Source organism: Cnephaeus nilssonii (assembly GCF_951640355.1).
Source record: "Cnephaeus nilssonii genome assembly, chromosome: 6".
In the NCBI taxonomy this organism is placed as follows: domain Eukaryota; kingdom Metazoa; phylum Chordata; class Mammalia; order Chiroptera; family Vespertilionidae; genus Cnephaeus; species Cnephaeus nilssonii.
In genome coordinates this window covers 94614460-94637806 of record NC_137077.1, presented here as the reverse complement: position 1 = coordinate 94637806, position 23347 = coordinate 94614460, and the positions used below count along the sequence as shown (strand labels likewise).

At 44.9% G+C, this 23347-nt stretch overlaps 1 protein-coding gene and 1 pseudogene across 5 annotated transcripts in view; both read right to left on the bottom strand.

The window, feature by feature from the left end:
* Positions 1-23347, bottom strand: part of CDK8 (cyclin dependent kinase 8) — a 161803-nt gene that overhangs the window by 128465 nt on the left and 9991 nt on the right. The window lies entirely within an intron of this gene.
* On the bottom strand, positions 2575-6530 carry LOC307100848 (leucine-rich repeat-containing protein 20-like; annotated as a pseudogene). Its single transcript has one exon. The product of its transcript is annotated as a leucine-rich repeat-containing protein 20-like (transcript).

Sequence of the window (23347 nt, the reverse complement as noted above, 5' to 3'; positions counted from 1 at the left end):
GCAACGCCCACAGCCCTTTTTCCCCAAGAATTGTCAGTCCACTCCCTTTCTATGCCCCTGATTCTATTATATTCACCAGTTTATTCTGTTCATCAGATTTTTTATTCACTTGATTTTTAGATTCACTTTTTGATAGACATGTATATGTTGTTCATAATTTTTATCTTTACCTTTTTCTTCTTCCTCCTCTTCTTAAAAGAATACCTTTCAGCATTTCATATAATACTGGTTTGGTGGTGATGAACTCCTTTAGCTTCTTCTTATCTGTGAAGCTCTTTATCTGACCTTCAATTCTGAATGATAGCTTTGCTGGCCAGAGTAATCTTGGTTGTAGGTTCTTGCTATTCATCACTTTGAATATTTCTTGCCACTCCCATCTGGCCTGCATAGTTTCTGTTGAGAAATCAGCTGACAGTCGTATGGGTGCTCCCTTGTAGGTAATTAACTGTTTTTCTCTTGCTGCTTTTAATATTCTCTCTTTGTCTTTTGCTCTTGGCATTTTAATTATGATGTGTCTTGGTGTGGTCCTCTTTGGATTCCTTTTGTTTGGGGTTCTGTGCACTTCCTGGACTTGTAAGTCTATTTCTTTCACCAGGTGGGGGAAGTTTTCGGTCATTATTTCTTCAAATAGGTTTTCAGTATCTTGCTCTCTCTCTTCTTCTGGTACCCCCATAATTCAGATGTTGGTACGCTTGAGGTTGTCCCAGAGGCTCCTTACACTATCTTCATATTTTTGGATTCTGTTTTCTTTTTGCTTTTCCGGTTGGGTGTTTTTTGCTTCTTTGTATTTCAAATCTTTGACTTGATTCTTGCGGTCCTCTAGTCTGCTGTTAGGTCTCTGTATAATATTTTTTATTTCAGTCAGTGTATGTTTAATTTCTAGTTGGTCCTTTTTCATATCCTTGAGGGTCTCGCTAAATTTATCAGCCTTTTCTAGGAAATTCTTGAAAAACCTTATAACCGTGATTTTGAACTCTATATCCAGTCGTTTGTTTTCCTCCATTTCTTTCATTTGTGATCTGTTTCTTTGTCTCCGCATTTTTGCTGCTTCCCTGAGCTGGTAGAGTAGCTTTGTGTGGTAGGTGTCCTATCGGGCCCAGTGGTTCAGCCTCCCCCAGTTACCTGAGGTGGACACTTTTAGTGCACCCCTTTGTGTACTGTGTGTACAGCCTTGCTGTAGTTAAGTCTTGACTGTTGTTGGTATCATTGGGAGGAATTGACCTCCAGGCCAATTGGCCATGAGGATCAGCTGTGTCTACGCTGGGAGAAGTTCTGTGCTGGAGTCACCCTTATGAGACAAGACTTGCAAAATTGCAAAAGCCTCTGTGCTCAGCTTGGATGGGGCGGAGTCTCAGGGCGGAGCAGACAGCCGTGGCTTCCCATCAGCCCTGCCCTATGAGGCCCCTGGGTCTCAGTGTCCCTCGGTAATCGCTTCAAGCACCTCTGAGAGAAGGCCGCCCTCAAGTTTTGCCCGCTGCCAGACAATCCAGTTTCTCCCCGAATGAGTCTGGGTTCCCAGAAACTCTCCCGGAACTGGAGTTCAGTGCAGTCGGGAGCTTCCGTCTCCCTCCTGCTTTAGAAAGCCAGCCGCGCACTCAGCCGCCCGTGCACTCAGCAGTCAGTCCTCTCTGCGCGCGTGCGCCTCCGGACCTCTGACTTCCGCAGCTCCCCCGAGTCTCAGTGTGCTTTCTCTTTTCCTGACAGTCCAGATTCCCCCCGAATGTGTCTGGGTTCCCAGAGTCTCGCCCGGGACTGGAGTTCAGCGCAGTCGGGAGCTTCCGTCTCCCTCCTGCTTTAGAAAGCCAGGCGCGTACTCAGCCACCCGTGCACTCAGGCACCCGTCCTCTCCGCATGCGCACGTCCTCCGTACTTCAGCCTTTTGCAGCTCCTCTGAGTCTCAATGTGCTTTCCTCTTTCCTTCTAGTTGTAGAATTTCCACTCAGCCAGCTTTCCTATGGTTCTGGATGGTGTCCGTTTTGTCTTTTAGTTGTAGTTTTGATATTGTTGTGCGAGGCAGCAGTTTAGGTGTTTACCTATGCCGCCATCTTGGTTTCTCCCCTTAGTGATTTTTCTTAATTTTTCCACTGTGGTTCTTCTAAGTCTCAGCCTTCTCTTGATTTCTTGGCTGCAGCCTCCATTTGATACCAAATAAATTATGATTAGGTAAAAATGTAACTGCAAAATATTTTTAAACCCATAAAAATGTTAGAGTGTAAGAAAAATGTATATTCCTGAGAAAAGTCAGAAGCAGTAAAACAATAACAGATTTGATTACCATTAAAATATCATAAATGTAAAAACAGACAAATAAAGCATGAGTAAAAAGAGTTAATATCCCAATAAACAAAGCACTTTACCAAAAACAGTTTTTTAAGAAGAGTCCTATAGGAAATTGGGCAAACTATAATTGGACAAAGCAAAGTGAAATTAAATCATAAATAAACAAGAAACTATAAATTTAAAGATTAATAAAACAAGTATAAATAAAGCCATGATTCCATAGGTTTCTTATCAAATTTGCAAAGGTTAAAAAAGTAATAATAAACATACTATTTAAATTAATAAATACATTAAAGTACATGTAACTTATATGGCCTTTTGAGAACTTTACTGCTGTTCCTTATGAATGAGATTACAAATTAGTTCAAACTTTCTATGAGAAAACCAGCCTTTATTTATCAAAAAGTCTTAAAAAATGACCCAGCAAATCTACCTCTAGAATTTTTTCCTAAGGGTGTCATGGAACAAAGATGTAGTAACAAAATTTTAATTGCAATGAAAAACTTGAATGTAAAAGTAAAATATAAATGCAAATTATATTTAAAAAATTATGCCACCCAATACAATAAATATATACATTAAAACTAAATGCAACGTTAGAAAGATGGCTAATGACATGGAATATACATAACCTATTGTTGATGGAATGAAGCAAGTTTCAAAGCAATAGGCACAATATAATCTGATTTAAAACATGCCTAGAGCCCTAGCCCGTTTGGCTCAGTAGATAGAGCACCAGCCTGTAGACTGAAGGGTTCCGGGTTTGATTCCCTGTCAGGGCACATGCCCAGGGTTGCAGGCTTGATCCTCAGTGTGGGCGTGCAGGAGGCCGCCGATCAATGATTCTCTCTCATCATTGACATTTCTATCTCTTTTTCTTTTTTTTAAACCAATGCATTCTTTATTGCAGACAGAAGTTAAGGGCTCACACTGTGCTCTGATCTGGGGCTTCTCTGTTGCTCAGCTTTTCCAGAGAGGCCAGGGCACACTCTCCAAGCAGAGTAGGATGCAACTTCCTAAAACAAGCCCTCTGAAAGACCTGAGATGAGGACCTGGGGAAGTAGCAGCTTGGCATTCAGGGTAGAACCAGAAAGGGAGGCCAGGGAGCCAGGCAAATCCAACCCTCATCTCCTGGGGACTACAGGTCACTCCCTTCACAGGAGTGCCACGCAGACTCTGAAAAGATCTATGGGTGGGAGTGAAGGGCTGCTTTATGGAGGGGGATGGGCAAGCTGAGAAACTCCATCTTTCACTCCCAGGCCATCCCCAGACCTTGCTTCTTAAACAGTAAGGTGCTTATAGGAAACGCTGGGGATTTTTTGGAGCGTGGGTTCTGATCCCAGAGGTCTGGGATTGGGCCTAGGGCCGTGGGTTTCTAACAAGCTCCCATAGGTGCTCATGCAGACCACACTGAGTTGCATAAAATGTTTTTTGCATATCAGGAAAATGCAACCTTCGTCAACAAGGCGAAACCCCATTCCAGGCTGGGCTAGACTGCAGCCCTCACTTGTCCCCGACTGAACTCAGTAGCCCTGGAGATCTTATCTGGCCTTCTTGCCCTGAAAACCCTTTTCCCAGAGGTTGACCCACCAGGCCTGGGAGATGAGCAGAGTGAACAGGCATCTCCTGGGACGCTGAGTTCGCAAGTGCTTGGTGACAGGCCTACAATCTCCCAACCTATCAGCTTCTTGCCAAGAGACAGGAGGCCTGGGCAGGGCAGCCTCAGGGCTGGGGAAGGGAAAGGGGAAGAGGAAGGAAATGGGAACATTCTGAGAAAGGGTCAGTGCTCTGAGTGTGGAAGAGTGGCTACTGGCCCACGGATGTAAGATTTGTGTGGCCTGGTTTGCCCCAAGTCCTGGGGACTAAGGCATCTCCCACAGATTCCGACAAAAGTCCAGACCAGGTGGGCTCTGATCTGCTTGTTCCATAGATGAGAAGGTGGGAGGATCAAGAGGTCAGGGGTTCTCCAAACCACAGGTATTGTCACAGGAAGCCAGAGCCCCAGGCCCTCACCTGGTGGCACCAGTTGTCCCTGTTTGCAGTTCCTGTCCCTGTGTTAGCACTGAAAGTCCTGAGCAAACACGGATGGCAGGTCATCCTATTGCCTGGCCAGGCTCCAGGTTCAGAGCCTAGAAATGACAAGGTTATCAGGGCTTTGAGTGGTGACCCAGGAGCTGGCCAGCTATAATCCAACGGTCCATAGTGCCGCCTGCATCCAGGTGAACCAATGACAGGGCAGCCAGTCTGCTGCCAGAAGGAGACTGTGCGGAGGGAGGCACAGGTGCAAATGGCTTTCTTTCTCTCTGGGCCACTCTCCTGTAGTTCAAGGGGTGATGCCAGGCGCAGCTGGTCACTCTAGCAATTTCTTAATCATGAGGAAGGACAGAGCCACCTTGATCTGCTCCCCAGTTTCCTGGCCTGATGGCCCTGGGGCTCCTATGTAAACATTGTCAGCCCTGCTGCAGCCTCCGCACTCTCTCCGCAGCTTTCCCACAACTCCCGGTTCAGGCTCCTGCCAATCTCGGGATCCACAGGGCTCAGGATGGGGCACAGAGAAGGGTTGGTTCCCAGGAAGCAATAAATAGATGCAGGTTGTCTTCTGTTCGTCTCAGGACAGCGACTGGCTCTCAGCACTAGAAGCAAGGCCTCAACCCGCAGGGTCCCAAGAAATGCTCAGCTGCAAGCTCAGCAGATACTGAGGATTAGAAGACTTGGAGGCGTGTGTTCCCTAAAAAGCCTCCAAGGAACCCGAGGAGGCAGAGACCCACTGCCACTACCCCTTTGCCAAAATTGTAAGTTCAGAAAGGGTGGGGGTCTGCCCAAGTTTGCACAGAGGCTATGAATGCCCAGAGTCCTGGCTCTAGCTCCAACCTCGCCTCCTCCTCTGAGTATTCCAGGATTCTACAGCTCTAAGCTATCTATCCTGGACCACTGCACCCCTTCCCACACACTGTTTGGCCCACCTATCCCCAGTCCCCCAAGCTTGGCCTCCCATGGGCCCTTGGGGCTCCCTCCCCTCAGGGTGCCAGGCCAAGTGGCCTCTGTCCCTTCTGAGTGGGCATGAGGGAGGGAGGCCTAAGGTGGGGGGGCCCTCTGGAGACATAAGCACATCAAACGTGATGAGTGGCAGGGCGATGACGCGCACCTCGGCGTTCAGCGGGTTGAAGCGCAGATTGATGCTGTGCAAGGCAGGCATGGCAGCTAGCTTCTCCACGGGCACATCCACAATCTTGTTCTCCTCCAGACTGATGGTCTCCAGTGCTGGCAGGGTGGTGAGCGGCTCAGGGAAGTCATTAAACTGGTTCCGAGACAGGTGGATGGCCTTGAGGTGCTGCAGGGCACTGACCTCGTTGGGGAGGCGGTGCAGGAAGTTCCCTTCCAGGCAGAGCTCTTAAAGCTGACAGAATGTGGTCATGAACTTGCTGGTGAGGGACTTGAGCTCATTGTTGGCCAGTGTGATGAGGTGGATCTGGTCAGTGACATTCCGCAGGACCTTGTAGATGCTGATGGGGAAAGAAACCATCATGCACTCGGCCAGATCCAGGGTGTCAGAGTCACTCTCCACCATCTTGTTGACCTTCCTCGCAACTCTGGCCACCACCTCACCCATCTTCCTCAGCATGCAGACTCGGGTGTCCTGCTGCCCGCCACCAGGCCAGTATGCGGCTGACAAGGGGGCATCACAGCAACGACACCTCCTAGCGCCCTGTGCAGCGCAGTCACGCTCCCTCGGCTGCCAGCAGCGCCCCACGCAACAGCGGCAGGCGGCGATGTTTCTATCTCTTTATCCCTCTCCCTTCCTCTCTGAAATCAATAAATATATATATATATATTTTTTAAATGCCTAGAAAAAAGTCTAGGTGGCCAAAATAAGGTGAATTTTATTTTCTTCTTAGAATTTATTTGCATGTTCTACTATGATACTTATTACTCCTATAGTTTAAACAACATTATTTGTCTTTTTCAAGTGACAGCTGACAAGAAGGGAAAAATAAAGGAAAACAACATAGGCAAATGAACTCTAAAAACATAGCTATTTATTCCAGGAGCCAACACATACATACATTATATATAAATTAGATAATATATTTTAGAATGATTTTCATCCACAATGATTAAAATGAAGGTTTGGTGAATGAAAGTGAACCAGTTTCCTAAAAAACTTAATAGCTTGGAACCACACATACACACACATATTAGTATTTCTAAAACATCGCAATACATTAGAAAAATGAAAGTTAGTACCAGATGTATTCAGAGTTTAAATTGAATGAGCCACAGAATAGTCAAAAGAATTCTTAAGAAATAATAAAGCTATTTCCTGATTTCAAAACACTAGAAACCTAGAGTAATCAAAACAGTGTGGTAATGACATAAAGACAACCATATAGACCAATAAAATAGAACAACTAGTCCAAAAATAAACCTTCACATATATGGTCAAATGATTTTGACAAGGGTGTGAAGGCCATTCAATACAGGAAAAAAAAAACTTTTCAACAAGTTGCTGAAAAGTGGATATCCATATGGAAGAGAATTAATTCAAAATTAATTCAAAATGGATCCATGACCAAAATGTACATAAGACAAAGGCTTCATGACATTGGATTTAGCAGTGATTTCTTGGACCTAACACCAAAGGTATAGGAATCAACAGGAAAAACAGATTAGACTTCATGAAAATCTTAAAATTTTATGTATTAAAAGACTATCTACAGAGTAAAATGGCAACCCACAGAATAGGAGAAAACATTTGCAAATCATCCTAATATATAAAAACCCTGAGTCCATCACGACCGGAGGCTCGACTAACGGAAAGTCAGTCCTGCAGTAAGCGCTGGGTTGCCATGGAGACCCAGCACTGACTGCTATGGCAGCAGGCACAGTGACCCAGCACTTACTGCTGAGGGGACTGCAAATCAGGCCCTTACAGGGGCCTGAAGAGAGAAGCAGGGTCTGATCCGTAGTCTCTGTGACAGCTGTTGATCAGCACTTGCCTCCAGAAGCCGTTCCTCCATTTCTCTCCAGGCCTCCACCGGGGCTGCGGATCAGCCCCACCTTTCTGATCAGGCCCCGCTGATAGGCCCAGAGACACTGACTGGCATAAAAACCGACCAATCAGAACCAAATCTGGGTGAAGTGTGAGGAGCCAATGGCTGCCTAGGAGGCAGAGCTTTTGACGGTGACTGGCATAGAAACTGACCAATCAGAACCAAATCTGGGTGAACTGTGAGGAGCCAATGGCTGCCTAGGAGGCGTAGCTTTTGACGCCGACTGGCATAGAAACCAACCAATCAGAACCAAATTGGCCAGCAGAGGAGGGCAATTGGGGGGGAACAGACCGGCAGGGGAGGGCAGTTGGGGGTGACCAGGCCTGCAGAGGAGGGCATTTGGGGGCCATCAGGTTGGCAGGGGAGGGTAGTTGGGGGGGGGGGGGACCAGGCTTGCAGGGGAGGGCAGTTGGGGGCGACCAGGCTGGCAGGGGAGGGCAGTTGGGGGCAACCAGGCTGGGAGGGGAGGGCAGTTGGGGGCCATCAGGCCAGCAGCAGGGGAGGGCAGTTGGGGGCAAGATCAAGTCGGCAGGGGAGGGCAATTGGGGGTGAGATCACACCAGCAGGGGAGGGAAGTTGGGGGCGAGATCAGGTTTGCAGGGGAGGGCAGTTGGGGGTGACCAGGTCGGCAGGGGAGCAGTTAGGTGTTAATTAGGATAGCAGGAGAGTGATTAGGGGGTGATCAGGCTGGCAGGCAGAAGCAGTTAGGGGCAATCAGGCAGGCAGGCAGGCGAGCAGTTAAGAGCCAGCAGTCCCAGATGGTCAGAGGGATGTCCGACTGCCGGTTAAGGCCCAATGATGTCCGACTGTCGGTTTAGGCCCAATTAACCGGCAGTCGGACATCCCCCGAGGGGTCCCAGATTGGAGAGGGTGCAGGCTGGACTGAGGAACACCCCCCCCCCAGTGCACAAATTTCATGCACCAGGCCTCTAGTTTATTTTATAATGGATTAATATCCAGAATTATAGAGAACTCCAAAAACTCAGCAACAAAAAGCTAAACAACTATATTAAAAAATGGGCAAAAGACCTCGGCAGACATTTCTCTAAAGAACACATACAACTGTACAAAAAGATGCTCAATATCATTAACTAGAGGCCTGGCCCGATCAGCCCACCCCCATCAGGGCCGATCGGGCCAGGCCAGCCAGGGGGAGGAGATGTGGGAGGTTGGCAGGCCAGCCCCACCCCCTGGTCGAACACTGGTCAAACTCCCTGTCAAGGAGACAATTTGCATATTACCCTTTTATTATATAGGATTATCAGGGAAATGAAAACAAAACTATGAGATACCACCTCACACCCATTAGGATGGCTACTGTAAAAAAACAAAACAGAAGATAGTCAATAATATTCTAACAACTATGTATAGTGTCAGAGAGTACAAGATTTATCGGGATGATCCCTTATGTTATATAATGATGACTAATCACTGGGGTGTAAACCTGAAACTAATATAATATTATATATCAACTGTAATTGAAAAATAAAAATTGATTTACATTTTTTTAAAAAGAAGCTAGACACAAATGAAAAAATAAAACAAAACAAGGGTTGGCAAGGATGTGGAGAAAGTAGACCCCTATGCATTATTGGTGAGAATGTAAAATGGTACAGCCACTGTGGAAAACAATATGGTGATTTCTCAAAAAAATTAAAAATAGAGCCGAAACCGGTGTGGCTCAGTGGATAGAGCGTCGGCCTGCGGACTGAAGGGTCCCGGGTTCGATTCCGGTCAGGGGCATGTACCTTGGTTGCGGCCACATCCCCAGTAGGGGTCATGCAGGAGGCAGCCGATCGATGTTTCTAACTCTCTATCCCTCTCCCTTCCTCTCTGTAAAAAATCAATAAAATATATTTTAAAAAAATAGAATTACCATGTTACCCAGCAATTCCACTCCTGGATATACATCCAAAAAAATTGAGAGCAGGGCTATAAGAAAATATTTGTACAACCATGTCCATAGCAGCATTATTCACAGAAGCTAAGATGTAGAAGCTTCCCAAATGTCTAGCAGTGGATAAATAGGTAAGCAAAATGTGATATATACATACAGTGAGATATCATTCATTCTTAAAAAGGGAATTCCGATATATGCTACAAGATGGGTAAATTATGACGACACTCTACTAAGTGAAATAAGCCAGCCACAAAAAAACAAATACCATAGGATTCCACTTATATGAGACATTTTATTATTGAGATATAAAGTAGAATGGGAGATTTCAGGGGCTGAAAAGAGGGGAGGATGGGAAGTTATTATTTAGCAGATACAAAGTTTCTGTTTTTCAAGATGAAAGGAGCTCCAGAGATAGATGGTGGAGACAGTTATATAACTGTATGAATGTACTTAATGTAATTGAATTATACAGTTAAAATGGTTGTGACACTAACTTTTATGTTATGTATATTTTACCACAATAAAAAATGAAAAAAAAAATCTTGAAAAAGAACAAAATTAAGAGAACTCACACTTCCCAATTTCAAATCTTACTACAAAACTACAGTAATCAATACACTGTAGTACTGGGTTAAGGACAAACATATGGATCAATTGGACTGAATTGAGGGCACAGGAAAAAAATCCTATGTTTAGAGCCAATTCATTTTTATCAAAGATGTCCAGACTATTCAAAGATGCTGGGACAAATGGACATCCACAAGCAAAACAGCTTGGACCCAAACTCACAGAATACTCAAAATTGACCATAGACCTAAATCTAAGAGTTAAAATTATAAAATTCTTAGAAAAAAACACGTAAGAGTAAGTCCTTACTCTTAGGTTAGATAATGGTTTTTGGATTTGACACCAAAAGCCCAAGCAACAAAAGGAAAAATAGATACATTGGAATACATCAAAATTTAAAACTTCTGTGCTATAAACATCACCAATAAAAAAGTAAAGAGACAACCCAAAGAGTAGGGGGAAATATCTGTAAATAACATATCTAATAAGGGTCTATATTCAAAATCCTGCAAGTCAATAATAAAAATGAACAAAGAATTTGAATACATTTTCCCAAATAGATATACAAATGGTCAATAAGCACATGAAAAGTTGCTCAATATCTTTAACCATTAGGGAAATGCAAATCAAAACTAAAAGAAAGAAAAATAAGTGTTAGCAAGAATGTGCTCAAACTAGAACCCTCATGCACTGCTGATGGGAATGTAAAATAATTCAGTGGCTAAGGAAACAGTTTGGTGGTTTGTCAAAAGTTAATCAGAGATACCATATGATTCAGCAATTCCACTCCAAGGTATATACCCAAAGAATTAAAAGCAGGGACTCATACTCCTACACCAATGTAGAACAGCAGTATTCATAATGAACAAAAAGTGGAAACAATCCAAATATCCATCAATTGATGAATGAATAAACAAAATGTGATACATGCTAAATCATTGATGAGACCTGAAAACTTATTAAGAGAAAGAAGCCAGTCACAAAAGACCCCGTTTTGAATGATTTCATTTAAATGAAATATCCAGAGTAGGTGAATCCAGAGTTAGAAAACAGATTATTGTTTGCCTGGGGCAGGAGGGAAAGGGGAATGACTGCTAATGAGTTCAGGGTTTCTTTTAGGGGGAACAAAAATATTCTAAAATGAGATTGTGGTGATGCCTGCACAACTCTGTGAATACACTGAAAAGGAGTGAACTATAAACTTTAAGTAGGTAAACAGTATGGTATATGAATTTATTCTCAATAAAGCTATTTAAAAACTTCATCCTATATAATAAAAGCATAGTATGCAAGGGGTGGGGCTGGCGGGGGGAAGGGAGGGAGGCCCCAGCTGGCAGCGGTGGCAGGCGACTAGTGGAAGGGAGGGAGGCCCTGGCCGGTGGCGGTGGTGGTGGTGGCAGGCGGCCGGAGGAAGGGAGGGAGGCCCCAGCCGGCAGCCGCTAAGGACCCTACCAGTGCATGAATTTCGTGCACTGGGACTCTAGTAAACTATAAATACATAATTTCTTACAAGATATTACTAATATTTCCTCCACGAAAACAACAGATTTAGTTTCTCTACTTAGTATCCCACAACTAAATCGAAACTACTTTTTAAACATTTAAAAGTAAATAACTAGGGGCAAATGTTATCTTATTTTCCAAAACATTTCAGGGATAATTATTGTACAGAATTTCACTAAGAAAAAATGTAATTGTGCTGTATTCTGATTTGAAAACCAGCAAGCATACTTAAACTCAGTGGCAAAGTACAACAGTAATAGAGCAAAGACACTAAGTGATCAAAGTAAAAAAAAAAAAAAAAAAAAATAGGCTAGGAAGTAGTATACTTGGTGAGTTTTTATCTGGCTTGCATTGAAAACTTTAAGTACTTAAAGAACACCTGAATCACCTTTTAGAATTAAATGCTTCTATCTCTCTGCCCCACCCCCCCCCAAAAAAAAAATCCAGAAGAAAAATAAAATCCAGAAGCATGAGAAACATGTGTTACTTTGAAGATTTTCTTATGTTTTCACTTACGCATTTCTGATTCTAGCTCTTGTCACAAGCCTAAAGGGGATCTGCAGAGGTCAGGTCATCTTGGCTAGAGTAACTTTCAGCTCCAGGATATCTGGTTTAAATTCTTAAGCAGAGTTGAATCATTTTTTGTACTAAAATAGGTTTTCAGACAAAAAGATAAAATATTTGTGTACTAAGTCAGCTTCCCATCTATACTAATAATAGGGGAATATACAAATTGTCCAGGACGCCATCACAGTAACATTAACGACCGAACAACAGGCTGCGTGAGGCGACAAGGCCGGCAGAGGGGTTAGTGAGGGATGACCAAACGACTGAACAGCAGGCTGCGTGGGGTGACCAGGCCGGCGGGGGGGACAGTTGGGGGCGACCAGGTCAGCAGGGGTGGAAGTTAGGAGCAATCAGGCCAGCAGGCAGAGGTGGTTAGGGGTGATCAGGCTGGCAGGGGGGCAGTTAGGGGCGATCAGGAAGGCAGGCAGGTAAGCAGTTAGGAGCCAGCGGTCCTGGATTGTGAGAGGGATGTCCGACTGCCGGTTTAGGCCCAATCAGGCCTAAACCGTCAGTCGGACATCCCCTGGGGGGTCCTGGATTGGAGAGGGTGCAGGCTGGGCTGAGGGGAACGTCCCCGTGCATGAATTTCGTGCACCGTGCCTCTAGTCTATAAGAAGTAAGTACTTTACAACTTCTGAAAAGCATGTTTATGCAGAATTACTTGTATGTTTAGCAATACTTAAAACTTTTTTTAAGTCTCTTCAAAATTAACAAAATGCAAAAGAAAGAAAGCAATTAACAAAATACATCAGAATTGTCTTATAGATAAGTAGAGGCCCAGTGCACGAATTCATGCACCAGTGCGGTCTCTCAACCTGGCCTGTGGGATCAGGCCAAAACTGGCTCTCCGACATCCCCTAAGGTGTCCCAGATTGTGAGAGGGCACAGGCCAGGCAAGGGACCCCACCAGTGCACGATTGGGGCCAGGGAGGGATGCAGGAGGTTGGCCAGCCCGAGAGGGACCATGGGAGAGCTCCAGGGCGTGTCCAGCATGTCTTGCTCAGTCCCGATTAGCCGGACCCCAGAGGCAAGCTAATCTACCAGTTGGAATGTCTGCCCCCTTGATGGTCAGTACATGTCATAGCGACTGGTTGACCAGTCAACTGTCTGCCCCCTGGTGGTCAGTGCACGTCACAGCGACTGGCTGACTGCCTGCCCCCTGGTGGTCAGTGCACGTCATAGCGAGTGGTTGAGCGGCCTTAGCATATCATTAGCATATTACGCTTTGATTGGTTGACTAACCGGACACTTAGCATATTAAGCTTTTACTATATAGGATCACCTGTCTGCTTATCTACCATGAATAACAATTCCACTAGCAGTAGAAGCGGCTCCAGCTTCCTAATCTATGAAAGTAAACCCAGAGGTGAATACAACTGAGATAGGTGACAAGGAACAAGGTCAAATCCAAAATCAGTACAAAACAGAAAAAGCAAGCCAAAAAGGGGAAGAAAAGAAAAGTGCCAGGCAGGGAATGAGAAGAAGAACAAAGCCAAGCAATAGGAAATAGGGAGAGAGATCATCTAAATAAAGCATGTCAACGGGCCCTGTGGCCCACAATGAATATTTCTGCAGCCCAGCCAATATAACAGTATATAAGAAACGTTTTAATAAAAATTCATGCCGAAACCGGTTTGGCTCAGTGGATAGAGTGTCGGCCTGCGGACTGAAGGGTCCCAGGTTCGATTCCAGTCAAGGGCATGTACATTGGTTGCAGGCACATCCCCGGTGGGGGGTGTGCAGGGGGCAGCTGGTTGATGTTTCTCTCTCATCGATGTTTCTAGCTCTCTATCCCTCTCCCTTCCTCTCTGTAAAAAATCAATAAAAATATTTAAAAAATAATAAAATAAATAAAAATTCGTAACTTAATTTTTACAATACCCTGTTATATATAATTATTAATAATGAACTACAACTCTCACTAATGACTGATTATTATAATCGTGTTGCATTCATTTCCCTTACACGCCTTACGCGCAGGCGCACCATTTCTCTCCACTAATGCTAGCAGCAAGTATTTTAGCAGCCAAATGCCAAGTCATCAGTCTTGGACTGACTTGTTTGGTGTGCGCAACAGTAAATATTTTGGCTTTCGAAGAACAAGAAAAATAGGTTTATTTGCCTTACGCTTATTAATTGTGCAGTTATTCAGTGTCTGGTAAGTTAATGTTCAAGAAAAAATATTAATTTTTATTAAAATGTTCTATTATATGTTATTGATTACTCATTTATTTCAACCCTTTGTATTCAGCACATCTCTATCAAAATAAACCTCTGTTTCTATTAAAATTGAAGCTTTTGGTTTTTTGAGGCCCACATAAACCTAAACCTTGTTTATTTGGCTGTGTTAGCCTTTGAGTTTGGCATGCTTAATCTAAATAAAAGTAAAAGAGAACTAAGGGTCAGAGCTAAATCACTGGTTTGATGCAGAATACATTAAGAGCATCAATCATTTGTGATAGGAACAAAGTGTGGCAACAGTATTAAATTGGAATAAAGAAATTTGATGAAAGTAAACATAAAGATGTAAAAACATAATGATTATAATTTTAAACATCCACAAGGCACTTAAAATTTTTTATCCCAACGATTATAACTTTACAATGTATTTAACCCCCATTACTTACATATGTCATTACTGTACCTTTTCCCATTTCTTCCTTACAGATAAGTTTTGTTTTTGGAGTTTTTCTTTGAGTATAATTGCTACAGCCTTTTTAGAAGACATAAGATTTGAAGCCCAGGCCTGTTAAGAGATATATGCCTGGGAAACTGACCTGATATTCACCAGTCTTGCAGTAATGCACTGGGGTTTTTACTAGCAACTTGTGCTTCGGCATGATGGTCAGTCTCCAGAACCACCCTTGATAGAAGCCAGGAGTAATAAAAACCCCTGTTGATATAGCAAGGGAGGAGCTTCTCTTGCTTCATGAAAACTTTGCTCCTTACCAATGGTATCATCCACAGCAAATATCCTGTGGGAACTTTGGGGACCTGGGAAGTTCTACCTTTAGCAGAGAAGTTGTTGTGTGCAAAGACAGATATAAAGGAAACTTATTGCAGTACTGTAGAAGAGAAAAAAAATTAAAACCTAAATGTCCTTCCACTGGACCAGCACATTACATTATATCCAAAGAACGGAAAAATGAGCTGATGAGATGAATTACATTGTATGTGGTGATATTGATCTCCAAAACATATGAATTGAAAAAAGCAATGTACAGAATAATATAAATATCATGCAATTTGTGTTTAAAGATGACATACAGACCATTCTAAGGAATTAAGATACATAACCCAGCAACCATTAAAGAAATTATTGCTTCATAAAAATTAAGAGTTTCACATAAAAAATAATGCCATAATATTGTATGTCAACTATACTTTAACAGAAATAAATTAATTTTTAAAGAGAAAAATAACACCATAAACAAAGTCAAAAGATGATTGTGTGTACAAACTGGAAAACATATACAAGAAAAGTCGGTATACAGCTTTAGAAGAAAAAATTAATGACTGGCCAAGACAGGGGTGATGAGACGTAAGTTTTCACTTCCTCAGCATATTTACATTTTCCATATGCATGTATATCTGCTCAAAATAAATAAAATATTTAAATAAATTTTAAAAGTCTACCCCTCCTATATGATAAAGATGTAATATGCAAATGGTCGTTACGCCGTGAAGTGTAACAACCAACCGCATAACGACCAGATCACGGATCAGTAGGAGGGTGGGGCAGCGAGCTACAAGTGGGCGGCGGAGAGCTACAGGAGAGGGCAGGGTAGCAAGCTATGGGGGGGTGGGGAGAGCTACAGGAGGGCGGGGCAGCGGGCGGAGAGCTACAGGAGGGTGGCAGTGAGCTACTGGCTACAAGCGGGCAGCGGAGAGCTACTGGAGGGGGCAGGGCAGCAAGATATGAAGGGGGAAGGGGGAGGGGACAGGGGGAGCTACAGGAGGGTGGGGCAGCGGGCGGAGAGCTACTGGAGGGCGGCAGCAAGCTACTGGCAAGCAACTGGCACACGGATTCATGAACAGGGCTACTAGTACATATATATGCTTTTATATGCATACTATAGGCCTGGTACATGAAAATTCATGCACTGCAGGGGGGGTTCCATCAGCCTGGCCTGCCCCCTCTCACAGTCCGGGAGCCCTAAAGGGCAGGAGGTAACCAAGCGATCAGGGGAAGGCAACGCCCCTCATCACACCTCTGCTGCTGCCACTGCCAGCAGCGCAAGCCTCGGCTGGCCCTGGTTACCTGAGCCTCGGGCGGCCCTGGGCGGCTGGGCAGCCGCCATCAGAGGCTGGCCTGCGCCTCGGGCCAGCCCTGGGTAGCTGGGGGGATGAGGAGACTGGGGGACTCCAAAGGCAGGCACGCGGAGCGGGGCAGGTCCGCTTGTGCCGAATGCCTGCCGCCCCAGCAGGGCTGAGGAGACTGGGCACCGCCATCTTAGAGGGCATGGTAGTCCATTAGCATATTCCCTCCTTATTGGCTGTCGGTGCCTCCATCTTTGTGGGGGCGTGATGGTCAATTAGCATATTCCCTCTTTATTAGATAGGATACACAATTAGCTGATGACAATGATTATCCCTAGAGAGGGAGACAGATTTTCCTGAGTATCCTTAAGTGCTGTTTGAATTTTTTTATCATGAGAATATATTAACTTTATAATTTAATGTTGTTTTATAATAAAAATATAGTTGTTGAAAGTATATAACCTTTGACCCTAAAATTCCAATTCAAGGTATTGATACTATGTTGGAAAACTGCAGAAATATCTTTGAGGAGCTTTGCTAACTGTAATGGTTAAAATTTGGAGACTACTTAAATTTTGCCTGTCACTAGAGAATGGCAAATTAGATATATACTATATTTACATGCACATATATGTATATAAGGTGATGCCTTAAGTAACTAAAATGATGACTTTGAGTTATATTTAGCAACATGAAAGTATGCATAATATTCTCGAATGGAAAAAATATAAGATCATTATAAATTTCATTATAAATTACATCCATAAAAGTTATCTGGAAAGATGATGAGAAAAATAATAATTATTGCCTAGTTGTACAGTTAAGGCTCTCAGTTTCTGTATACATTTCTGGATTATGAATTTTTTTAACAATGAACACACATCATCCTATATAATAAAACCCTAATACGCAAATGGACCAGCCGGCGGAACGACGGGTCGCTATGATGCACACTGACCACCAAGGGGCAGATGCTCAACACAGGAGCTGCCCCCTGGTGGTCAGTGCACTCCCACAGGGGGAGCACTTCTCAGCCAGAAGCCAGGCTCACAGCTGGCGAGCAGAGTGGTGGTGGCGGGAACCACACTCGCCTCCGCTGCAGGTGGGCAGTAAGGAGCAAGGGGTCCCAAACTGTGAGAGCCCCGGACTGCAAGAGGGCACAGGCCAGCCTGAGGAACCCCTCCCCTGCTCCGTGCTCGAATTTCATGCACCAGACCTCTAGTCATTTTTATAATCAGTAAAAAAAAGTATTTTCTTAAAAAAAGAGAGAACTGCCTTTAATAGCATGGGATGAAGAAATAAATAGATGGTATTTACAGGTTGAGCTTCAGTCATAGAACCAATATGGAACAAAATATAGAAGTAAAGAAGATTTTCATTACTTGGCCCTGAATGATAAGGCTAACCATGAAAGTACCAAACATCCTATCTAGTAAAAGAGTAATATGCAAATTGACCATCACTCCAACACACAAGATGGCCACCACAAGATGACTGGCAGGGGAGGACAGTTGTGGGCAATCAGGCCAGCAGGGAAGGGCCATTGGGGGGGACCCAAAAGGGCAGTTGGGAGCTATCAGGACAGCAGGGGAGGGCAGTTTCGGGGACCAGGCCTGCAGGGGAGGGCAGTTGGGGGGAACCAGGCCTGCAGGGGAGGGCAGTTGGGAGGGACCAGGCCTGCAAGGGAGGGCAGTTGGGGGCGATCAGGCCTGCATGGGAGGGCAGTTGGGGGCGATCAGGCCTGCAGGGGAGGGCAGTTAGGGGTGACCAGGCCTGCAGGGGAGGGCAGTTGGGAGGGACCAGGCCTGCAGGGGAGGGCAGTTGGGAGGGACCAGGCCTGCAGGGGAGGGCAGTTGGGAGGGACCAGGCCTGCAAGGGAGGGCAGTTGGGGGCGATCAGGCCTGCATGGGAGGGCAGTTGGGGGCGATCAGGCCTGCAGGGGAGGGCAGTTAGGAGTTACCAGGCCGGCAGAGGAGGGCAGTTGGGAGGGACTAGGCCTGCAGGGGAGGGCAGTTAGGGGTGACCAGGCCTGCAGGGAAGGGCAGTTGGGAGGGACCAGGCCTGCAGGGGAGGGCAGTTGGGGGGGACCAGGCCGGCAGAGGAGGGCAGTTGGGAGGGACCAGGCCTGCAGGGGAGGGCAGTTGGGAGGGACCAGGCCTGCAGGGGAGGGCAGTTAGGGGTGACCAGGCCTGCAGGGGAGGGCAGTTGGGGGGACCAGGCCTGCAGGGGAGGGCAGTTAGGGGTGACCAGGCCTGCAGGGGAGGGCAGTTGTCGGCGATCAGGCCTGCAGGGGAGGGCAGTTGGGGGGGACCAGGCCTGCAGGGGAGGACAGTTAGGGGAGACCAGGCCTCCAGGGGAGGGCAGTTGGGGACAACCAGGCTGGCAAGGAGGGCAGTTGAGGGCGACCAGGCCTGCAGGGGAGGGCAGTTAGGGGCAATCGGGCCAGCAGAGGAGCCGTTAGGCATCTATCAGGCTGGCAGCGGAGTGGTTAGGGGGTGATCAGGCTGGCAGGCAGAAGCAGTATGGGGCAATCAGGCAGGCAGGCAAGTAAGTGGTTGGGAGCCAGCAGTCCTGGATTGTGAGAGGAATGTCCGACTGCCCGTTTAGGCCCGATCCCAGTGGAATTGGGCAGTCGGACATCCCTCAAGAGGTCCCAGATTGGAGAGGGTGCAGGCTGGGCTGAGGGACACACACCCTCATGCACAAATTTCATGCACCAGGCCTCTAGTTTTGGATAAAATCTACAAAATGTGTTATAAGCTCTGGTGTCCAAAAAAACCCACAAAAACCCTTTAGCTGAACTTTTCTTTTGTTTAAAGACTTTACTTAATTCAGACACCCCATTATATCTTTGCCCTCTGTGTGGCATATGGTACTGCCTACCACTCTTTCTAAAAATACTCTCCATGGTAGACAGGATTCTATCTATAAGGTCCTAGTTTTTCTTCACTCTGCTGTGTAGAGCCAATAAGCTGTGTATAGCACAGTTCCTGTTGCACAATGGGGGACCCTGGGTTTCCTCCTCCTCAGCACTCAATTTCTGAGCCTCATGGATAGACATCTCCTCTTCTACATTCTGTCCTAGGTCCTCTTCTCACTCCCTAAGCAATTTCAAGACCACTCAAGTACTTGGTAACACCCAAGTCTATCTCTATCCAGATCTCTTTCTTGAACAGTATATTCATATATCTGCCTAATGGATATTTCTTCTTAGGTGTTTAACAGGCACCTAAAATTCAATATATCAAAACTCAATTCATCATATTCCTCCTCAAACGTACTCCTCTTCCTGTTTTGATTATTGATGTGAATGGCAACATCCTGCTTCTCAAAACAGAAACCTAGGCCATTATCCTTGGTTATTTTCGCTTCTTCCTCTCTCACATCAAATAATTCAACAAGTCCTATCATCCTCTCTGTCACTTCCCTAATTTAATCCACCAGCATCTCTCACCTGGGTTATTATTACATTCTTATAAACCCAGTTCCCTATAGCCATTCTAATTGTATCGCCAAGCAATATTTTAAGTTGATACATCAACTGTTTACTATCTATATAAAATCCCACAAATGACTCTCACTATCTTCAGAATAAAGTACAAAGTCCAGAAAGCATGATTTACAAGACCCCACTTACTTCTCGAATTTTATTTTCTAACAGGGGCCCAGTGCACGAATTTGTGCACCTTGAAAGGAACTATGGGCCACGAGGCTGTGGTGGGTACAGGGTTGGGTCTTGGCCCATCCTCCGTGCCCCCACCCAGCCCCTCCCACCGCGGTCCCCGGTCCCCTCTCTGCTGGCAGCCCCGCTCCTGCCGCCGCTCCCATGTGATGGCAGCGCCGGCCCCACTCGCACCCGCTGACAGAGCGAGTGGGGCTGGCGCCAGCAGCGGGTGCGAGCAGGGCGGCGCCAGCAGCGGGAGCAAGCGGCGGCTGCTGCCCCGATCACCCCTCAGGAGCAGGGGGAGGTGGAGAAGCCCTCAGGGTTGATCAGGGCCGATAGCTGCCGCTTGCACCCACTGACGATGCCAAGCAATTGGGACCACCACCAGGCGCTGGCGGCAGGTGTGAGCAGCGGCTCCAGCGCCAACTGTGGGTGCGAGCGGGGCCGGCACCAGCACTGGATGCAAGCGGGGCTGTCATCAGGAGCGGGTGCGAGAGGTGGCTGCTGGTCCTGATCGCCCCTCAGGAACAGGGGGAGGTGGAGAAGCCCTGAGGGGCGACCAGGCCAGCAGCTGCTCGTACCTGCTGACGGCGCCAAGTGATCGGGGCCGGTCCCCGACGCCGGCAGCAGGTGCAAGCAGCGGCTCTAGGCTGGCAGCGGGTGCAAGCGGGGCCGGTGCTGGCAGCAGGCGCAAGCACCGGGCAGGACCGCAGCACACAGGAGCCAAGAATTTTCAGTAATCACCAGAGGCTCACCCGGGTGACAGTGACTAGTGCCCCGCCTTGGTCTGGCACCCCCGCTCACCTGCTCCCACTGTGGCTGACGCTTGCCGTGTTCCACGCTCTGCCGCCTGCTGCCAACACCCGCCATGTTCCGCGCGCGCGCGCCTCCTGGTGGTCAGCGAACATCAGTGACCAGTTGTTTGGTTGTTGTTCCGTCTATTTGCATATTAGGGTTTTATATACATAGATACTTCTCACCCTATCCATTACTCCTCTCTAAGATCTGACAAGAAATTCTTTCAATCCCCTCACCATACTATCTTTCCTTCATATATTTGTAAATGATATTCAGTGGTGACTCCAGAGAGTACTGGAGAGAACTTTAGCCTCCCCCCTAAAACAAAAGCTCCCAAAACTACCTCAAATAAATAATTTAACATTTGTTTACTACACATCATTCAACCCCTACCACACTCCATTTTCAACCAGACTGTGCTATAACACCACTCACCCTTATTTAATAACCATTCACTTAGTAGTTTCTAATTATCTTTTAAGACACAACTGAAATATCCCTGAATCCCCAAGAGCAGATTAGGTACCCCATAGCAACCTATAATTTTCCCTATCACAGTCCTATTCCACTATATTATAATAACCTGTTTATGTGCCTATGCCCTTCAAAAGTCTTAGTTCCCTAATGACTTATACCATGGGCTATTCACTGCTGAATCACCTATATCTGGCATAGAACCTGGTATACTACAGACATTTGGTAAAGAGCTACCAAACGAATCACAAATGTACAAATTTATCCCTCCCACCCCCCCAAAAAACACTACACCTAAAAAGAAACTATAAAATGTCAATATTTAAATGATTTAATTTTACATTTTTAAAAGCATCTTCAGCCTGGCCAGGTGACTCAATTGATTAAGGCATCATCCCCTACACCGAAAGGTTGCAGATTCAATCCCGGTTGGGGTATGCAGGAAGCAACTGATCCATGTTTTCTCTCTTCCCCTTCCTCTCTCTGTAAAATCAATGGGAATGTATCCTCGGATGAGGATCAAAAAATAAAAGTACCTTCAATGTTAAGTCAGCGTTAGAAAACAAATTACAAATATGCCTTACTTTGTGCTTGACATTTTCTTGGAAACTGTGTATAAACAGAACTTTTTACAAACTGAGTTACACCATAAATATGCCAGGAGGGCTCATTTACTTAGAAATTCTTTTGTAAAGCGAAAAAACTCCAATTAATCTATTCTATATGAATTTAAATTTTCACATGCTCTACTGGCCTTTCTTAAAACAAAAGCCTTATAAAAATATTTTTTCAATACCTACCTCCTCTTTCCCCCTAAATATACTTGTTTAATATAAGCCATAATACCAATGATGGACGCATTTTTGTTTGTTTTCAAATATATTTTTATTGATTTCAGAGAGGAAGGGAGAGCGAGAGATAGAAACACCAATGATGAGAGAGAATCATTGATCAGTTGCCTCCTGCACGCCCCACACTGGGGATCGAGCCTGCAAACTGAGCATATGCCCCGACTGGGAATCGAACCGTGACCTCCTGGTTCATAGGCTGACGCTCTACGAGCCGCACCAGCCAGGCAAGGATGAATTTTTTAAATCTCTTTAGTTCTCTAGACAACATATAAACAAACTCAGGTGTACAGAAACACCCAGAGTAGGTGCTGCATCATGATGTAAAGAATTCCTCTCCTTAGGATATTATTTGCTAGAATTCATGGGCCATTATGAAGTTATAGATCTTAATGAGCTTGTCTAGAGAGATGAGTAACTGAATTATCTTGAGTAGTAGTTAACCTAAATAATTTTTTATTCACATAACAGAAGTAAATTTCAAGTATGAAGCAATTATGGATTTAAACAAAATTAAATGTCAACTGCAGAAACTAATTATATTTTCCTTAAGTTTAGAAATATAGGTTTGATTTACATTTAAACTGATTCATTTACAAGGCATATGTCAAAAAATACTTTCTTTGTAGTGGCTCAATTTTTCGGGCCTTCTATTTTTTTCAGCCAATTAACAAAGTTTATCTCTGCCTTTGGCTTTGGTTTTGTTCAATTCTGTTCCTGGTATCAATATAGCCAGCCCCTCAGACTTTGCTTTTCCGGGTAAATTCACATGGTGCTGCTTTTTTATTCTATCATAATAAGTTTAAGTTTTTAATTTTAGCAAGTTTAAAAGGAAGACTTTCAAATATAAATTACAGGTATACCACAAATAAAAAAGTATTAAATACCTGTCAACATTTGGCAATATGCCAGAAACTGAGGGGAACACAATTACTGCCCTAGAGGAAATCTATAATATCTAACCCATAAACATTTACCAGAAAGACCCAAAGGACATATAAACATTAACCACATATACACTGAAGTAGTTACATAATACATCTATGAAGGTCTATGTTTTCTGGGTGATGAGTGAAGAGGAAATTATCCGAGTTGTATGTTAACATAAAATAGTTAGAATTTCTGAAGCTAAATGTTAGAACATATTCCAAGTGAGAGGAAAAAATTTCTAGCACAAGGTAGTCAGAATGGTGGTCTGATATGATGGAGGAGGAGTTGTATTACTTTATATTTCAGAATCACTGCAATAATATAAAGTGTGAACACTGTCCTAGCAATAGGAAGTCTAGTTGGGTCTTATAGACAAAAGACAAAGATCTTGATCCTAAAACAAAGTCAAGGTAAAGGTACTCAAAAGTGGTTCTCCAGCCACTTTGAAAAATTTTGGTAATTTCTCAAAAAGCTAAACACAGAAGTACCATAATTCCATACCTGG